Source organism: Jaculus jaculus, chromosome 9, assembly GCF_020740685.1.
Source record: "Jaculus jaculus isolate mJacJac1 chromosome 9, mJacJac1.mat.Y.cur, whole genome shotgun sequence".
NCBI lineage: Eukaryota > Metazoa > Chordata > Mammalia > Rodentia > Dipodidae > Jaculus > Jaculus jaculus.
In genome coordinates this window covers 135,129,030-135,145,504 of record NC_059110.1, presented here as the reverse complement: position 1 = coordinate 135,145,504, position 16,475 = coordinate 135,129,030, and the positions used below count along the sequence as shown (strand labels likewise).

Below are 16,475 nucleotides of genomic sequence, written 5' to 3'. Positions count from 1 at the left end.
CAGTTTTTTACTCCTATTTTGGCCCCATGTGTTCTCTGCCCAAGTTACATAACCCTAAGGCTTGTCATAAGTCCTGCTGGCAACCTTTATTTGTCAGGTACACTTGTCCTGTATTTTTCTGAAAGAACAACTTTGTGTCACTGACCAGAATACTATTTATCTGTAGGACCACTTGCATGACTCTGAACTCTGGGAAGATTTATGCAACAGACTCAGAATTTTAGTTCAGTGTATATCCTAAATTTAGATAGTGTGGCCCTTTCATGCACACTGCCCAAAATTTGCTAACTGGTTCCATTGCTTGCTTATTTGTTGCCCCTTATTAAAATGATTTTATGTCTTTATAGTATTTTATTATGATTTAGCCTTTCTATTCTGTTACCTCCAGGCTAGTTTGCCTGCTAGTGAATTTGGTGGTTATCGTTTAGAAAATTAATTTCCCTTCACAGTGTTCAAATTAAACACAGTAAGGTATAATTTAGATTACACCTTTAAAAATAAACAACTTTGTGTCAAGGCATTGCAGTGAAAAATATCAAGTATGTAAAATCCAAACTTAGAAAGTTCACAGAATTTATCTCACAAATAGGACTACGCAGAAAGAGAAGCTGTTGTCAAATCTTCACCACTGATGGAGGAAAGATGAATAAGACCCCATACCTCCAAGAGTAGCTAATAGCAGCTAATGGTTCCTGGGAGAAAAGGAGGCAGGTGCACTGGTGGGCTAGGCACTGGTAAGCTGCCCATTCCACAGTGGAGACCTTTCCATAATGATCAGGCAAACAACCCTACCAGAATTCAATGGGTTAAAAAGAAAAAGCATAAAACTATGATGGAGATTAATGGGGAAGAAGGAAGGAAAGGAGATGATAATTGGGGAAATGAACTCAAAATACATTGTATACATGTATAAAATGGAAAAAATAGAAATAAAATTTTAAAAAGTATTAAGAGGCTGGTATTCTACCTCAGTAGTAATCACAATTGACAAGAGAAAAATAGGGAGCACTTTCATTTTGGTAAAAGATAGTAAATATTGCGAGTGGGCTGTCCAGCTTCTGATTGGTTATGTTTGTTGTGTTAGCAATGAAAGTGTAAATTAAAAATGAGTTAAAGGGATGGAGAGATGGCTTAGTGGATAAGGCACTTGCCTACAAAGCCAAAGGACCCAGGTTCAATTCCTCAGGAACCACATAAGCCAGATGCACATGGCATATGCATCTCGAGTTCGTTTGCAGTGGCTGGATGCCCTGGTGTGCTCATTCTCTCTCTCTCTGTGTCTCAAATAAATACATACAATATTTTTAAAAATGAGTTAAAAATAAGAGCTGGAGAGCCTATGAAACCTGAGGACCCAGGTCCAAGTCCCCAGAATCCACATAAGCCAGATGCACAAGGTGGCACATGCACCTGGAGTTTGTATGCTGTGGCTAGAAGCCCTGGCATGCCCATTCTTTTTATCTTCCCCTCTCTCTATTTCTCTCTCTCAAGTAAATAAAATATAAGAGTGATGTTAGGCTGGAGAGATGGCTTAGGTGTTAAGGTACTTGCCTACAATGCCTAATGAACTGGGTTCAATTCCCCTTTACCCATGTAAAGCCAGATGCACAAAATGGTGCATACATCTAGAGTTTGTTTGCAGTGGCTAAAGGCCCTGGTGCCTCTCTCTTTATCTCTCTATAAATAGATAAGTAAAAAAAATATTTTTTTTAATGAGTAATGTTGACTAAGGCAAGAAGATCTTTGTTCAGAAGTGTGCCCAGTGCCATGCTGTGGAAAAAGGACATGAGCATAGACTGTATCAAATTTCCAGGGTCTTTTTGGGTTGAAGGTCAGGTGGTTGGATTCTCATACATATATGCCAACAAAAACAACAGTACTACCCTGGGAGAAGATACACTATGTAATATTTGGAGAATCCCAAGTAAGTACAACCCTGGAACAAAAATTATCTTCACCAGCATTACGAAGGGAAAAAAGACAGATTTAATAGCATGCCGTAAGTTATTGGCAAGTAATAGCCAGTCTTACTTATTACAAAACACAGATGGCTCATGAATTTTAATGTGTACCACAATTTAATTGATCTCATATACCACTTTTCAGTTCATGAATGGGTAACAGTGTATTCTTGTTGTACATTTCTGGTTTATGTAAAATTAGCTTGTGGTAAAATTAATATGATATTTCAAAGATAATAATTTAGTTTAGTAAATACTCTGTGACTGATTTCTTTTTCTAAATGTATGACTAGATTTAATTAGTAACTTCTAAAGAGTTGGAAGAAGCCACCTCAAAACCTATTGAAGACTAGCTTCATATTTAGATTTATATGACTGGTTATATGAATACATTGAAACATTGGGAACAATTCTCTTCACCTTCTCTGAACCAAAGATGATTTATTTGTGCTTCAATTTACATTTGTTAGCCTGTTAGAGGCAATGGTTAAAGATAAGGAAACAATTATCTTTATTTTTGTTTTTCATTACTCTAATTTAATTAGAATTCTCTGAAGCAGATTTCAGTGTGGTTTGTGTATAATATCACATTAAGAATATTGACACTTCAAGAAAGATTGTTGATATTTTACACTTGTAGAACACACAATTTAGGTCATAACTACTTTGTTCTGTCATAATGTAAAAGCATCACTTAACAATACATAAACTAATGTGAATTGCTATTTCCCAATAACAATTGTTTCCCAAAACAATCAGACTATTTGACTTATTTGGCTGAAGGATTGAAGCTTTCCAGCTTTTGTTCTCCACAACAGAAACATTTTCTGAACTGAAATAATAAACTGGTAGAGCAAAAGGTAAAGAGATAATTGGAAAAAAAGCATTAAAATATAATTTAGTATAATATTTAGGGAGATATATTTAATTCTCACCTGTAACTGCTCTCACTGCATCTCTCAATTGACTAAGATGAACTTTTCTCTTAGCTACAAGAAAATTCAAGATTAGTTAACAAAATCAAAAAGCACATATAAAACAAACACAAAAGATAACTAAACAGGAAAGAAGCAACTGGCCCAAATCCATTAGGTTCACTTCTTTATCTCACTCAACTATAAGAATCTATACTATGGATATTATACTTAAGGTCTGTTGAAGCTGAGGGAATATTTATCCCCCTAAAATGGAATCTGAAATGTAGCTTGTAGGCTGTCTCCCTTACTCACAGGGCAAAGTTCCAGTGATGCTGGAATGTTAGCTGATGCTCTTATCAACTTCCCTGTTGTGGCCTAACCACGTTTATCAGATACGGGCTTATGGTGAAAATGTAAAGGTTATCTTACCTATGAACATCACAGTGATGTCGGGATTGCTGACCACCTAAACTGATCATCTGTTTGCTCTATTCACATTATATTTGTTTATAAAAGTTAATACATATTACCACTAGCTCTGAAAAAAGGAAAATGTAGACATTTTAGATAGCTCCCATAACTTAAAGGACTGGTGATAACTAAGTACAGAGGTTCAACAGCTCCTTCAGGCAAAGCCCTACAGCGGCCCGCGGGCGTGCAGCGTGGACTTTGCGTGCCAGGGCTCGGGAGCCTTTGTGCAGCACTTCATCATAAAGAAGGCGATGGTTCACAGAACACTGAGCAGAGCTACCACTGACTCAGCAGAGGGCGGAAGATGGTCCTAGAGAGACTTTTGACTTTTTTATAAAAATTTTATTTATGTGTGTGTAAGAGAGAGAAGTGGGGCGCCAGGGCTCCCAGCCACTGCAATCGACAGTGCACCACCTTGTGCGCAAGTGCAAACTTGTGCTTCTGGCTTATGTGGATTCTGAGGAGCTGAACCTCGGTCTTTAGGCTTCGCAGGCAAGTATCTTAGCAGCTAAGCCACCTGCAGAGACGGTTAAGTGAGAGAGTAACAGGAACATGGCCTACTTTCGTACTGCTACCTTGAATATGAACAAGTGTCCACTTGATGTGACACTGAAATGGACCAAGGTGATGCTGGTCACCACAAAGCAAAAGTCAATTCTCCCACACCCTTTTCATAGAACAGCAAAGTGCATGAGGAATAATTCGAAAACAGTCCTGATTTGATAACATCCAAACAGTGATTTGCAGCCCTTTGGTTATGCACTATTCAGCTGCTGTGTAAGGGTTCAGCATATACTTGATATTTCTCAATGGATTTTTTGACACTATACACACAAATATGCTTGTTTTTCACTTCTGTCACAAAATCTTTATTATATGTTTCTTAGGTGTGACAAGGTGAGAATATAATACCACTTAGGCTATGATCTCTGTCTATAAGAAGATCATGATTTATAGAGAACAGACCAAAACATTTGTTTTATGCAATATAATAAATGTAATATAATGTATGTATATGCAAAGTTGAGAGTAAGTAGCCTAAGTGGACAGAGTGGCTTGAGAAAGGGTAAAATGAGATTAGTTTTATGAACAATAACAGATTGTAAGGTTAAGTGTGTCTGCCTGTTCTAGAAATTAAACAGTGTGTGTTAAAAGATTATTGGAGCTGGGCATGGTGGCTCATGCCTTTAATCCCAGCACTCAGGAGGCAGAGGTAGGAAGATTGCCTGGGCTAGAGTGAGATCCTACCTTGAAAACCAAACAAACAAAAACAAAAGATTATTTGATAATCAAAATTAGAGGGAGGGCATTACCATGGGATATTTGTTATAATCGTGGAAGTTGTTAATAAAAAAATTAGACGGTATAGTTAGTATAAGCTTTAGATAATAAAGATCAATATATAAAAAGTTGAAGAAACTTTTTTGTAGCATTTACTAAATTTCAAGTAGCATATATGAACATTAGAAGAAATGAAAGTATTTAATGTTTAATATAATCCTGCTTTTGGACAAATCTGTTTCTGAAGTCAAACAAATTTATTGTAATGGAGTTGCTGAACTGAGAAAGAACAGATAGTAAAATCAAGAGAATTTGGTTTTAAAATTTATCCATTTTAATCATTCTTTTGCAATGAGTTGAAGAGCATATTGGATAAGAGCTTTGAACACTAACTATACTTAATATTATGACTGAAATATTTCTGTACTTCAAGAGGTAAAAGAATCAAGTGGTTAAAAATGAAGCTGCGGGGCAAGCCATGGTCAGACCATGGGAGATGTCCACGTCATTTGGCTGTTTTGGCATTTGGAAATGTGGTAGAAGCCACAGAATACCTCCAGGTCACAGGAACTGTTCGCCTCTCAGGTAGGTCAATTTTAAAATTCTAAGAAGATGGATGTGATCAAAATACTTTAAAATGAAGACATGATAGAGTTCTTCCCCTTAACCCAAACTACGCATGGCAATTACCTGCAACATGGTTAAGAACAGCAGGAAAAAATATTGCTACATTTATGAAATGCTGAGCAGTCTTAATTGTTAGGGTTTGATATCATATGAGATGTGGCACTAAGGAAGAAGTTGGAGGAAGAAAATGATGTCAATATTTGATCTTACTTTATAGGTAAAATGAGAAGCTACCATCAGCATTTATGTAGTATGACATGTCCACAACCTATCTCCCATGATAATGCAGAATTAGGAGACAATTTATGATATATATTTAATATTTTATTTATTTATTTGCATGCAGAGAAAAAGGAGAGACAAACAACAGGAAAAGAATGAGCATGCCAAGGCTGCCTTCACCCACTGTAAATGAACTCCAGATGGATGTGCTACTTTGTGCACTGGGCTTTACGTCAGTACTGGGTAATTGAACCCAGGTCAGACTTTTCAGGCAAGCACCTTAGCTGCTGAGAAATCTCTCTAGCCTGGATGGCATATATTTTTACATTTGATCTTAACCAGAAGGCCAAGATGCTCTAAGGGTTTTTTTTTTTGTTTTTTTTTTTTGTTTGTTGTTGTTGTTGTTTTATGAGGCAGTGTTTCACTCTAGCTTAGGCTGACCTGGAACTCACTACGTAGTCTCAGGGTGGCCTCGAACTTGTGGTGATCCTCCTACCTCTGCCTCCCAAGTGCTGGGATTAAAGGCGTGCGCCACCACACCTGGCAGATTCAAACTTTTCATGGTGAATTGGGATATAAAGATCTGAGGAACAACCAAGGAGAATTTTTGTTGTTGTTGTTTTTGTTTTTGTTTGTAGAGATAGGGTTTCACTCTAGCCCAGGCTGACCTGCAATTCACTATGGAGTCTCAGGGTGGCCTCAAACTCACGGCAATCCTCCTACCTCTGCCTCCCGAGTGCTGGGATTAAAGGCATGTGCCACCATGCCCGGCTACCAAGGAGAAAATTTTTGACAGGTAAAATTCAAGAGAAATTTGGTTTTACTAACTGGGGAAAGTTCTGGGATGAAGATTAAGAAGTAAGTTTTCAGGCTAAAGAGATTGCTAAGTGATTAAGGCATGTGCCTGCAAGGCCAAAGGATCCAGGTTTGACTCCCCAGGGCCCATGTGAGCCACATGCACAAGGTGGCACATGCATCTGGAGTTCGTTTGCAGCACCTGAAGGTCCTGGTGCACACATTCTCTCTATCTGCCTTCCTCTTCTTCTCTCTCTTTCTCTTTCAAATAAATAAAATTTTTAAAGTTTTTTAAAAAATAATTAAGTTTTCAGTAGAGAGATGACACATAAAAGCATGAATGTAAATAAAATTGTTTGCAAAAATTATAAAATGTACTTATAAAAGCAGAATGAGACAGGCATGGTTACACATGTTTTTAATCCTAGAACTCTGGAGGCAAAGATAGGAAGATCACTGTGAATTCAAGGCTAGCCTGAGACTACATAGTGAATTTCAGGTCAGCCTGGGTTAGCATGAGATCCTACCTCAAAAAGCCAAAAAAAAAAAAAAAAAAAAGTAGAATGATTAATTAGGTTAGAACACAAGGCTGAGTGATACTAATAAGAGCAATTAGTCCTTTTTTTTTCATTTTTGTTCTCAGGGCCTAAAACTTACTTAGTTCCCTATGAATTTATTACTAGCTAAGAAAATACTAGCATTAGTCTATTTAGACATAAAGAATCCAAAAGAAAAATTAATGATTCTGGGAAAGAATAAAGGAAAGAATAGAAATAAAAAAAAGAATTCGTACTTATAACATCTGCTTCTCCTTTTAGCTCAGCAAAATGGTTTTTCTGTTTGACATCAGGTAAAAATAATTATATAAAATCCTATATACAAAGGTAAAACTCTTCTCTAAGACACAGTACTTAAAACACTCACATTCAAGTGGCACATTTGCTCTTAGATCTTCTCGTTCCTTCTGTGTAAGCTCAAGTCCCAGATGTTTCAAGAGAGTGTCTCGTTCCTTCTCTGTGAGCTCAATTCCCAGATGTTTCAGGATATTGTCTATGTTATTGACGGGAACTTCCCCTTCTTAGGAAGCACACAGGAATAGAACATGAGGAAAAATGAGTTTAAAACATCAAAATACATTTCTGCATGTGAATTGTCTAAGTTTAGAGGTTTTATCATTTTTATAATGAAGATAAAAGACTAAATACACACATATGAATATTGTCTTTGTATTGAAACTTCCATTTATCCTGAGTATTAACCAATACAAAAATCAGAAAAACAATCTCTTCCTTTAAGCCTTATCTTAATATAAGCCTGCTCTATGAATAATTCATATGGAAGAGAGGCTGCAGTATTTGATTAAAATCAGTATGATAGTAACATGAAAGTGCTTTGATGCCAAGGACATCAAAACGAAATGAATGTTAAATATATTGCAATATACTTTTTCTGTGCTTTTTAGCTGTCCTCTAACTTCTATCTTTATTTTGATGATTTCTTAAAAAAAAAAAAAAACAGTTGTTTTTAATACTTTTATTTATTTTCAAGTAAAGAGAGATAGAGAAGAGAGACAAAGAGAATGGGCGTGCCAGGCCCTCCAGCTGCTGCAAATGAACTCCAGATGCATGTGCCCCCTTGTGCATCTGGTTTTATATGGGTACTGGGGACTCAAACCTGGGTTGTCAGGCTTTACCGGCAAACACCTTAACCAATGAGCCATCTCTCCAGGCCAGTCTTAATGATTTCTTCTTTTTCCCCTCTAAAACATTCTGTCCTTTGTTACCATGACTTTTTAAAGTCACAAAAAGAACACTTCACTTGATTTCAATCAAAAGGCCAAGAAGAAACTTTTATTTTTAATTTTTATTTATTTATTTATTTGAGAGTGACAGACAGAGAGAGAAAGAGGCAGAGAGAGAGAGAATGGGCGCGCCAGGGCCTCCAGCCTCTGCAAACGAACTCCAGATGCTTGCGCCTTCTTGTGCATCTGGCTAATGTGGGTCCTGGGAAATCGAGCCTCAAACCGGGGTCCTTAGGCTTCACAAGCAAGTGCTTAACTGCTAAACCATCTCTCCAGCCCAAGAAGAAACTTTTAATCTGTCATTTTATCCTGGAAAACTGAGTTTTTGCTGTTAATTTGTTTGATGAAATAATGAATGGATGTTAAGTTTTGTCAAATAATTCTGCACCAAGTGAGAGGATCATGTTTTATCCTCCTTTATTTCACTATGTTGATTTTATGTTGAAACAGTCTTGGTTTTCTGGAGTAAATACCAGTTGGTCATGGTGTATATTTCTTTTAATATGCTGCTAGATTTGCTTGGGATTATTTTATGAAATATTTTTGCATTTGCGTTTAGAATGGATATCAGTAGTTTTTATTTTTCTTGTGATGTTTTGTCTGACTTTGTTATGAGGTTAATGCTGGTCTCATAGTAGATGTTGAAAAGCTTTCCTCTCTCTTCTATTTTTTGGAAGCATTTTTGAAGATTGGTGTCAGTTCTCCAGTAGTGTCTCTACTTTCACAGCCGACCTTAATAGCTAGAATTTTTATTGCATTTTATTCATATTCAAGTGTATCTAAAAGTTTGCCAATTTTGTTAATCATTAGTGAACAAACATTTGTTGTTTTCACATTTCTTTTCTTGCCTATTGATCTCTGCTATTCCTCCCTCTCTCCCATTTAGTTTTAATTTAGTTTACTTTTCTTTTTATTTGTTTATGATATAACAATTAGTTACTAATGTGTGATAGTTCTTTTTCCAATTAAGTTTTTGCATCTCAAATTTTCCTAGAAGCAAGACTCTTAATGAAGATTATTAGAAGAGTGTTTTTTTGTTGTCATTCATCTTAAAATATTTTCTAATACCCCTTATGATTTCCTTCTTGATCCATTATTTGAGAATGTGTTGCTGGATTTCCATATAATTGTTAACTTTCCAGTTTTCCTTCTGTCATTAACTTCTAATTCACTCACTGTGGATAAAGAATACACTGTGGAGAACATATGCATCTTATACCTGTAGTATGTGTGTGGTGGGGGTTGTAACCTAGCATAAGTCTATCCTGTGTATTCTGCTGCTGTTAAGTAAAGCATTCTGTAAGTCTGTTAGATCTTGTTAGCGTTGGAACTGAGAGAGCTACCAGGTTTAAGAACAGCCAATTAAAACAATAGCCCTAGGGCTGAAGAGGTGGCTTAGTGTTTAAGACACTTGCCTGTGAAGCCTAAGAATACATGTTCAAATCTCCAGGTCTCACATAGCCAGATGCACAGTGATGCAAGCTGCAATGCCACACATGCACACAAGGGGGTGCATGCATCTGGAGTTCATTCACAGCAGCTGAAAGACCCTGGCATGCCCATTCTCTCTCTCTTTCTCTCTTAAGAATAAATAATACAGAGTAAGTCCAGAGGACTTCCAGGTAAGATAGCAGCATAGACGCCACACCAAACGAGCCTACGGAGGATTTAAGCAAAACCACAGCAAAATATGCTCTTCTTCTGAAAAGTGAAGATGTATATGTTCTTCTTAGACACAGTGGGGAAGCAGGAGAGACCCAGATCCACCAGAAATGAGGAAAATAGCCAGAATCCCACTGAGGTGCTAGCAGCCCCAATCTGCCCCCCCATCTCATTGTTGAAAAAGCCCAAAACAAAACAAAAAAAGGCTGCAACCATTTTAAGGATTCAAAGCTCAGAGTGATAAGGGGTGTGCCGAGCAGGAATGGAAAGGTATTTAGTACTGAACCAAAATGGGAACAGTATATTCAGTATTTCGTTCTTACACTCTACTCCACTTCCAATTCCTCCATAAGGAAGTCTCCGCACAGGTGCCTCAGATTAAGATGTGGGACTGGAGATTGGGAATCGGAATTAAAATGTGCAAAGAGCTTGTCAGGCCAGAGGAACCAGAAGTTTTGACTAAGACTCCCTTTAGAGACTGCCATAGGTAGGCTGCATGCCAGATCAGGTGTGAGCATGGGATTTTTCCCCGCTGAGGCCTGAAAAACCTTTTACAATTGCCCATGAAGCCTGAAAATCAACACACAGGTTTATAAATGGGAGCAACTCCTCAGGTTTTAGTGTTGTTTTTTTTTTTTTAAATCTTTTATTTCTTGTCAAGCTATTCTATCCACAGTTGAAAGTGAGTGTCACTCTTTCCCCCCAAGAAATGTTTAGCTGGATTTGGTGTGTCATGCCTTTAATCTCAACACTTAGGCATCTGAGGTTAGGAGGATCATTATAGGTTCAAGGCCAGCCTAGGCTACAAAGTGAATTCCAGGTCAGCATGGGTTTGAATGAGACCTTACATCAGAAGAAGAAATGGGACTATAATTCATTTGAGAATAGCAGAGCAATACAATGGGAGAATATGTGCCACTCTCCATCTATGGCTGCATGCCAGGAGGTTAAGGTAAGTAGAAGTTCTAAAAGGTGAAACGGGGAGGATTTCATGGGATACTTGGAAAAAATGAGTGTCTTTAAAGACTAACAACAAGGGTGACATCAGGTAGAGGTATGACAGAGAGTTGCTGGGCAGGTTTCCTGGAAACAGTAATTTGTTGTTTTGGTTTTTGAGACAAGCTCTTGGCTATGCATAATCTAGGCTCCCTGTGAACTCACGACTCACCTGCTTCAGCCTCCTAAATGCTAGCATTACAGGTGTGCACCACCACAGCTAACTCATAAATAGCTTTTGGTGTGTATGTGTGTGTAACACTCATGTGCATGTGTACATGTGTATGTGTGGATACATATGTGCATAATACATGTATGCAGAGATCAGAAATTAACACCAGAGGTCCACTTCAATCACTGTCCATCTTGTGCTTTTGAGACTGGGTCTCTTGCAGCATCTAGATGCCTCTGATTTTTAGACAAGCTAAAAGGACTCTAGAGATCTTCTGTCTCTTCCTCCCAGAACTGTGGTTCCAAGAGTGCACTACCATGGCTGGCTTTTATGTGGGTGTTGTGGGTTTGATCTTGGGTCCCAATGCTTGCACAGCAAGTCATTTACCCACTGAATCAACTGCAAAGCCCCTAAGAAGTATGACCTATTAATTTGCATGTGTGTGTGTATGTGTGTGTGTGTGTGTGTGTGTGTGTGTGCATCAGGATCTCTTGAGCTTTACATGGATGACTACAGAAGTGAACCAGGGTCAGTAGTCTTTGTAAGGAAGCGCTTTTAACCTCTGAGCCATCTTCCCAATCAATCTAAGAAGTGGGTCTTTGTGCAAGATGGTTGTTCTGACAGTCTTTTGTGATGGTTACTATCAAGACATCATGCCCTAGAACTCTGTTCATAACTTGAATTTATTTATTTTTGTCAGGGATGACAAAGAGAACTCCATTTCAATTATGACAATTTTCACATACTAAAAACTCTGTTATAAGCGGGAAAAGGTTTATGTAAAGTTGTTTAAACTTAACTAAAGAATTTTATGGAGGTCATTTTGAGGACAATAATGACTTACACTTTTATTTGTTTTCTTTAAGACAAAAGCCAGATGTGTTGTGAAATGCAGATGTCTCTGGTTTATGACAGTTTAACATGATGCTTGAAGAATCATTACTTTGCCTACTATGTTACTACCACCCTGGTGAGAGCTATCATCATATTTTGGTTAGAATTATGCTATAAACTCTTTCTATTCTCATGCCTCTATGTCTATTGTTGAAAGAAGCAGCTCCTGTTCATTCTTCTGCTTTCAATTGTGTAACATCCCCATTTCTTAAAAGAAGTCAAGAAAGCTGGAATTCCCCATTAGGTCCTTCCATGATCTGACCACCACTTACTCCTGATATTCTCCCCTTTTGCCCTTGGTCGTTCCATTCTAAGCATTTGGGCTCTCTGGCTCTTATCAAAACCTCCAGGAAAACCCTTTGATCACCCTGCTCCACTTATATATGCATTTGAGAACACACTTGATTGGCGGCCTTTGTAGTGGCTGTTCCTCTTCTTGGAATATGCATCCTCGAAATGTGTATGAGTCTTCCCCAAGAAAAGTATATGTTATTTTGTGTTAATGATAACCCTAACATCTGGGTATTATATGTTCTTAATATATAGATATGAAAACTGAGATCCTAATGTGATGAATGACTTGAGCCCCAAGCATAAAAAAATAGGTGGGCATTTCACTGTGGAACAATGGAGAACAGGACGGACAGCTGGACTAATAGCTCAAGTTCTGACATTTGCATCGGACATTCACAAACATTGTGCAATTGAAAGAAAAAGGTTTAGAGTGTACTGCTCTGAAAGTAACACTCCATCTTGACAATATCCACCACAAAATACTCCAGGCAATATTCCTTACTGATAATCTTCCCCAAATCCCAGGAATGTTAGACTTGTTCCCCCAAATACCTATGTGCCTAGGCTAATCCTTCTTTCCCATTTGCTTTTTTCCTTATCTTCTCTCTTGTTATAATAGCTAAAAGCATAAAAGATGTTAGTAATGTAGCTTAGCAACAAGCCAGTATTCTCTATATTTTCTTTTGATAGCTTGCTTATCTTTAGTAAATAGAATATACTGAAGCAAAAATACTGAAAATATTCACTAGTAGATTGAAATTCTATTAAAAATCAACCAAGATGGCCATGGTGGTGCACGTCTTTATGCCCAGCACTTGGGAGTCAGAGGCAGGAGGATCACCGAGAATTCAAGACCACCCTGAGACTACATAGTGAATTCCAGGTCAGCCACAGCTAGAGTGAGACCCTACCTCAAAAAAACAAAAAAAAAAAAAAAATCAAGCAAAATTTTACTATTTTACTTTATGATAAATTGTACTTAATTCTCTGAAAAATTGATCTTTTTCTTACAATTTACTATATGCAATTAGATTCTTGGGATTATGAATATGGACTTCTTAGAAAGATGTATTAGGGGTAGAGAGATGGCTTAGTAGTTAAGCACTTTCCTGTGAAGCCTAAGGACCCAAGTTCGAGGCTCAATTCCCCAGGACCCATCCAGATGCACAAGGGGGCAAACGTGTCTGGAATTCGCTTGCAGTGACTGGAAGCCCTGGTGCACCCATTCTCTCTCTTTCTCTCTCTCTCTCTCTCTCTCTCTCTCTCTCTCTCTCTCTCTCTCTCTCTCTCTCTCCCTCCCTCCCTCCCTCTTTATCTCTCTGTCACTCTCAAATAAATAAATAAAAATAAACAAAAATATTTAAAAAGATGTATTAAATGAGTACAGTATTTATTATAATGAAAGTAATTAAATAAGGAATCTACACAAAGCAAAGTAGATAAGTCTCACAATTTAAATAATAAATGTAAATCTTAAAGAGTTCACATGTTTCTGCTTTTTCTTATCATGTAACTTACTTTCCATAGATATTAGACCATCGAATATTCTATTCTGAAATACATTTCCAGCAGCTGTAAGGAAAGAAACAATTCATGTTAGAAGAGAAATGTTAGCATTTCCTCATCAATGCGACAGCTATTAATAACTGCCTGAGAAATGTGTTATATCTCATGATTAATAAAAATGGAGTTGTGGCAACTGAAGGAAACACTAGTATTTTGAAACAATCACTTTTTTCTTTTTCTTCATTCTTTCCTTACTCTTACCCACCCCCACAGTTTCTTTTACTTTTTCCTTGGGATCTAGTTGCTGTTTTGCCTGAAAGGATACCTTATGTTAAGTTTTTCTATGTTCTGTTGGCAAAACTGATGGCTGAAGGGCTTGGTAGATTGCAGACTAATCTAATGACAGTGCCCTCACCTTTCTAATTTTTTTTTTCAGCAGGAACAAATAAAATTACAAAACTATTCACACAGGTAAAAAGAATCTCCCTGGAAGGCCTTAATGATATTTTTAATTTTTATTTTTAGAGAGGGAGAGGGAGAGAGAGACAGACAGAGGGAAAGAGAGAGAATTGGTGTGCCAGGGCCTCAGCCACTGCAACTGAACTCCAGATTCTTGCAGCACCCAGTGGGCATGTGCAGCCCTGTGCTCACCTCACCTTTGTGCATCCGGCTAACATGGGCTCTGGAGAGGATATCACAGGTCCTTAGGCTTCACAGGCAAGCACCTTAATTACTAAGCCATCTCTCCAGCCCCCTTAATGATATTTTTACAACTTACTGTCAAATGGTAGAATTCTTTGCAGCACTGTGAACTCTTCATCTGTGAGGTCAAGTCCCATGCTTTCCAGAATATCCTTCAGGTCACTGAGATGAATCTTTATTCCTTTGAAAATATAAAAGCATCAGGAATATCAGGGAATAGACACCCCCATAAAATAGTCAAAATCTTATGTCACTATAATGCATAATTTTCTATTTAACGAAAACATTAGGGGAAAACTAAACATTTTACCTATACAGAATTTTGGGGAATCACAAAACAGAATATAACTTCTTAATATTTATAAAACAAACATCTTAAGCTAGGTTTTGTGGTACATGCCTCTAATCCTAGCACTTGGGAGACTGAAGAAGTAATATCAGGAGTTCAAGGCTAGCCTCAACTACACATTGAATTTAAGCCTAGCATGGACTACTCTGTCTCATAAAAGAAAGGAAGGAAGAGAAGGAGGGAAGGAGAAAGGAAGGGAGGGAGGAAGGAAGGAAGGAAGGACCCATAAAGATCTCATTGCTTTGTTCAAGTTTTCCATGCAGAGTGGAAATTTGTTTATCATCAATGGGAAATGTACCCATCACTTACGATTTCTCTTCTGATCTGAACAATATGATTTTCTTTTCTCTTCATAATGATAATAATTTGACTCTACCATACCTTGATTTTTTCCACTTACTATGTATGCTTGAATAAGTGAATACTGTTATTTTCTTATTCAAATTTTCATATGTACATAAAGAATTTTGACTAAGTCATTAAATTCTAAATTGTGTAAAATAAACTATGTAGCGTTTACCAGGAAAAGGTAAAAAGCCAAAGTATGCATATCAGTATAAGTTGCAAAAATGTCATTTAAAGGTACTAAGTAGAGAGGTTTCAACTTAAAATAATCTGTTGATATACTGAGGAACTATCAGCAAGAAATAGTAGGGTAGGAACAGTAGGGTTATGTCTATCCCTGAACCCCAAAAAGAGCAAAAGAAAAGGTGTTTCCATCAGTTATGTCAGATGTCTAGAAAATAGTAAAAAATTGTCATCAAAAATGCTGACTCAAGCTGGGTGTGGTAGCACATACCTTTAATCCCAGCACTTGGGAGGCAGAGGTAAGAGGATCATCATGAGTTTAAGGCCACTCTGAGACTACACAGTGAATTCCAGGTCAGCCTGGACTACAGTGAGACCCTACCTCGAAAAAAAAAAAAAAAAAACTGACTCAAGAAAAAGGGAAGATGGACTGGAGATGTGGCTTATGGTTAAGGCGCTTGCCTGCAAAGCCTAAGGACCCAGGTTTGATGCCCCAGTATCCACATAAAGCCAGACGCATGCATCTGGAGTTTGTTTGTAGTGGTAGAGACCTTGGAGTGCTCACTCCCAGTCTCTCTCTCTCCCTCTCCCTCCCCCGCTCTCTCCTCCCCTTAAATAAGAAAATAAAATATTTTTAAAAGAAGAAAATGGAAATTTGAAAAGAGGTGACTTAGAAACATGAAAACCTCATGGCCTATTAACCTTGTCTTTCCTCAACCTTTATCATAAACTATTTCTGATCATCTGTCTCTGTCAGTTTAAAAAACATTAGATATGAAGAATAATGACTTATTAACTGTAAAAGCTTTTATTAGATCCATAAGGTTTTCCATTTCAACATTCCCATGAACTATAAGGAAATGTAAAGCAAATGTATATATGACATTCATTTAGAAATATGAAACATTAAGAGAACATTTGATTTTCTATATTGTCATACAGAAAAATCTATGTGAATTGAAATGGACTCTTTACTGAATCTAACTTTTAGATTTTAGACTTTGGAGAGCTATTATTTTTATCAGCCTAAAGAAACAAAATTGAAATTGAAATCTATTATTCATCAGTATTTTACCTGGAACTTTATAATTATCTCTTACATTACTGAAATCTGAATTAATATCTCTTTCATGTTCATTGACCTGTTAAGAGTTCTTGATTTATATGACTAAAATATTCATCATTTTGCAGCCAATTTCTCAATTCTAATGGCTAGCATATTTCACAAAAAATACATAGAACTTAATAAAGTTCAAGATTAATTAATATGGAAACATACTAATGAATAGAATTATGT

At 37.2% G+C, this 16,475-nt stretch overlaps 1 pseudogene; it reads left to right on the top strand.

The window, feature by feature from the left end:
• The first annotated feature begins 1,712 nt into the window (after nt 1–1,712).
• On the top strand, nt 1,713–3,257 carry LOC123463556 (annotated as a pseudogene).
• The last annotated feature ends 13,218 nt before the right edge of the window (nt 3,258–16,475 follow it).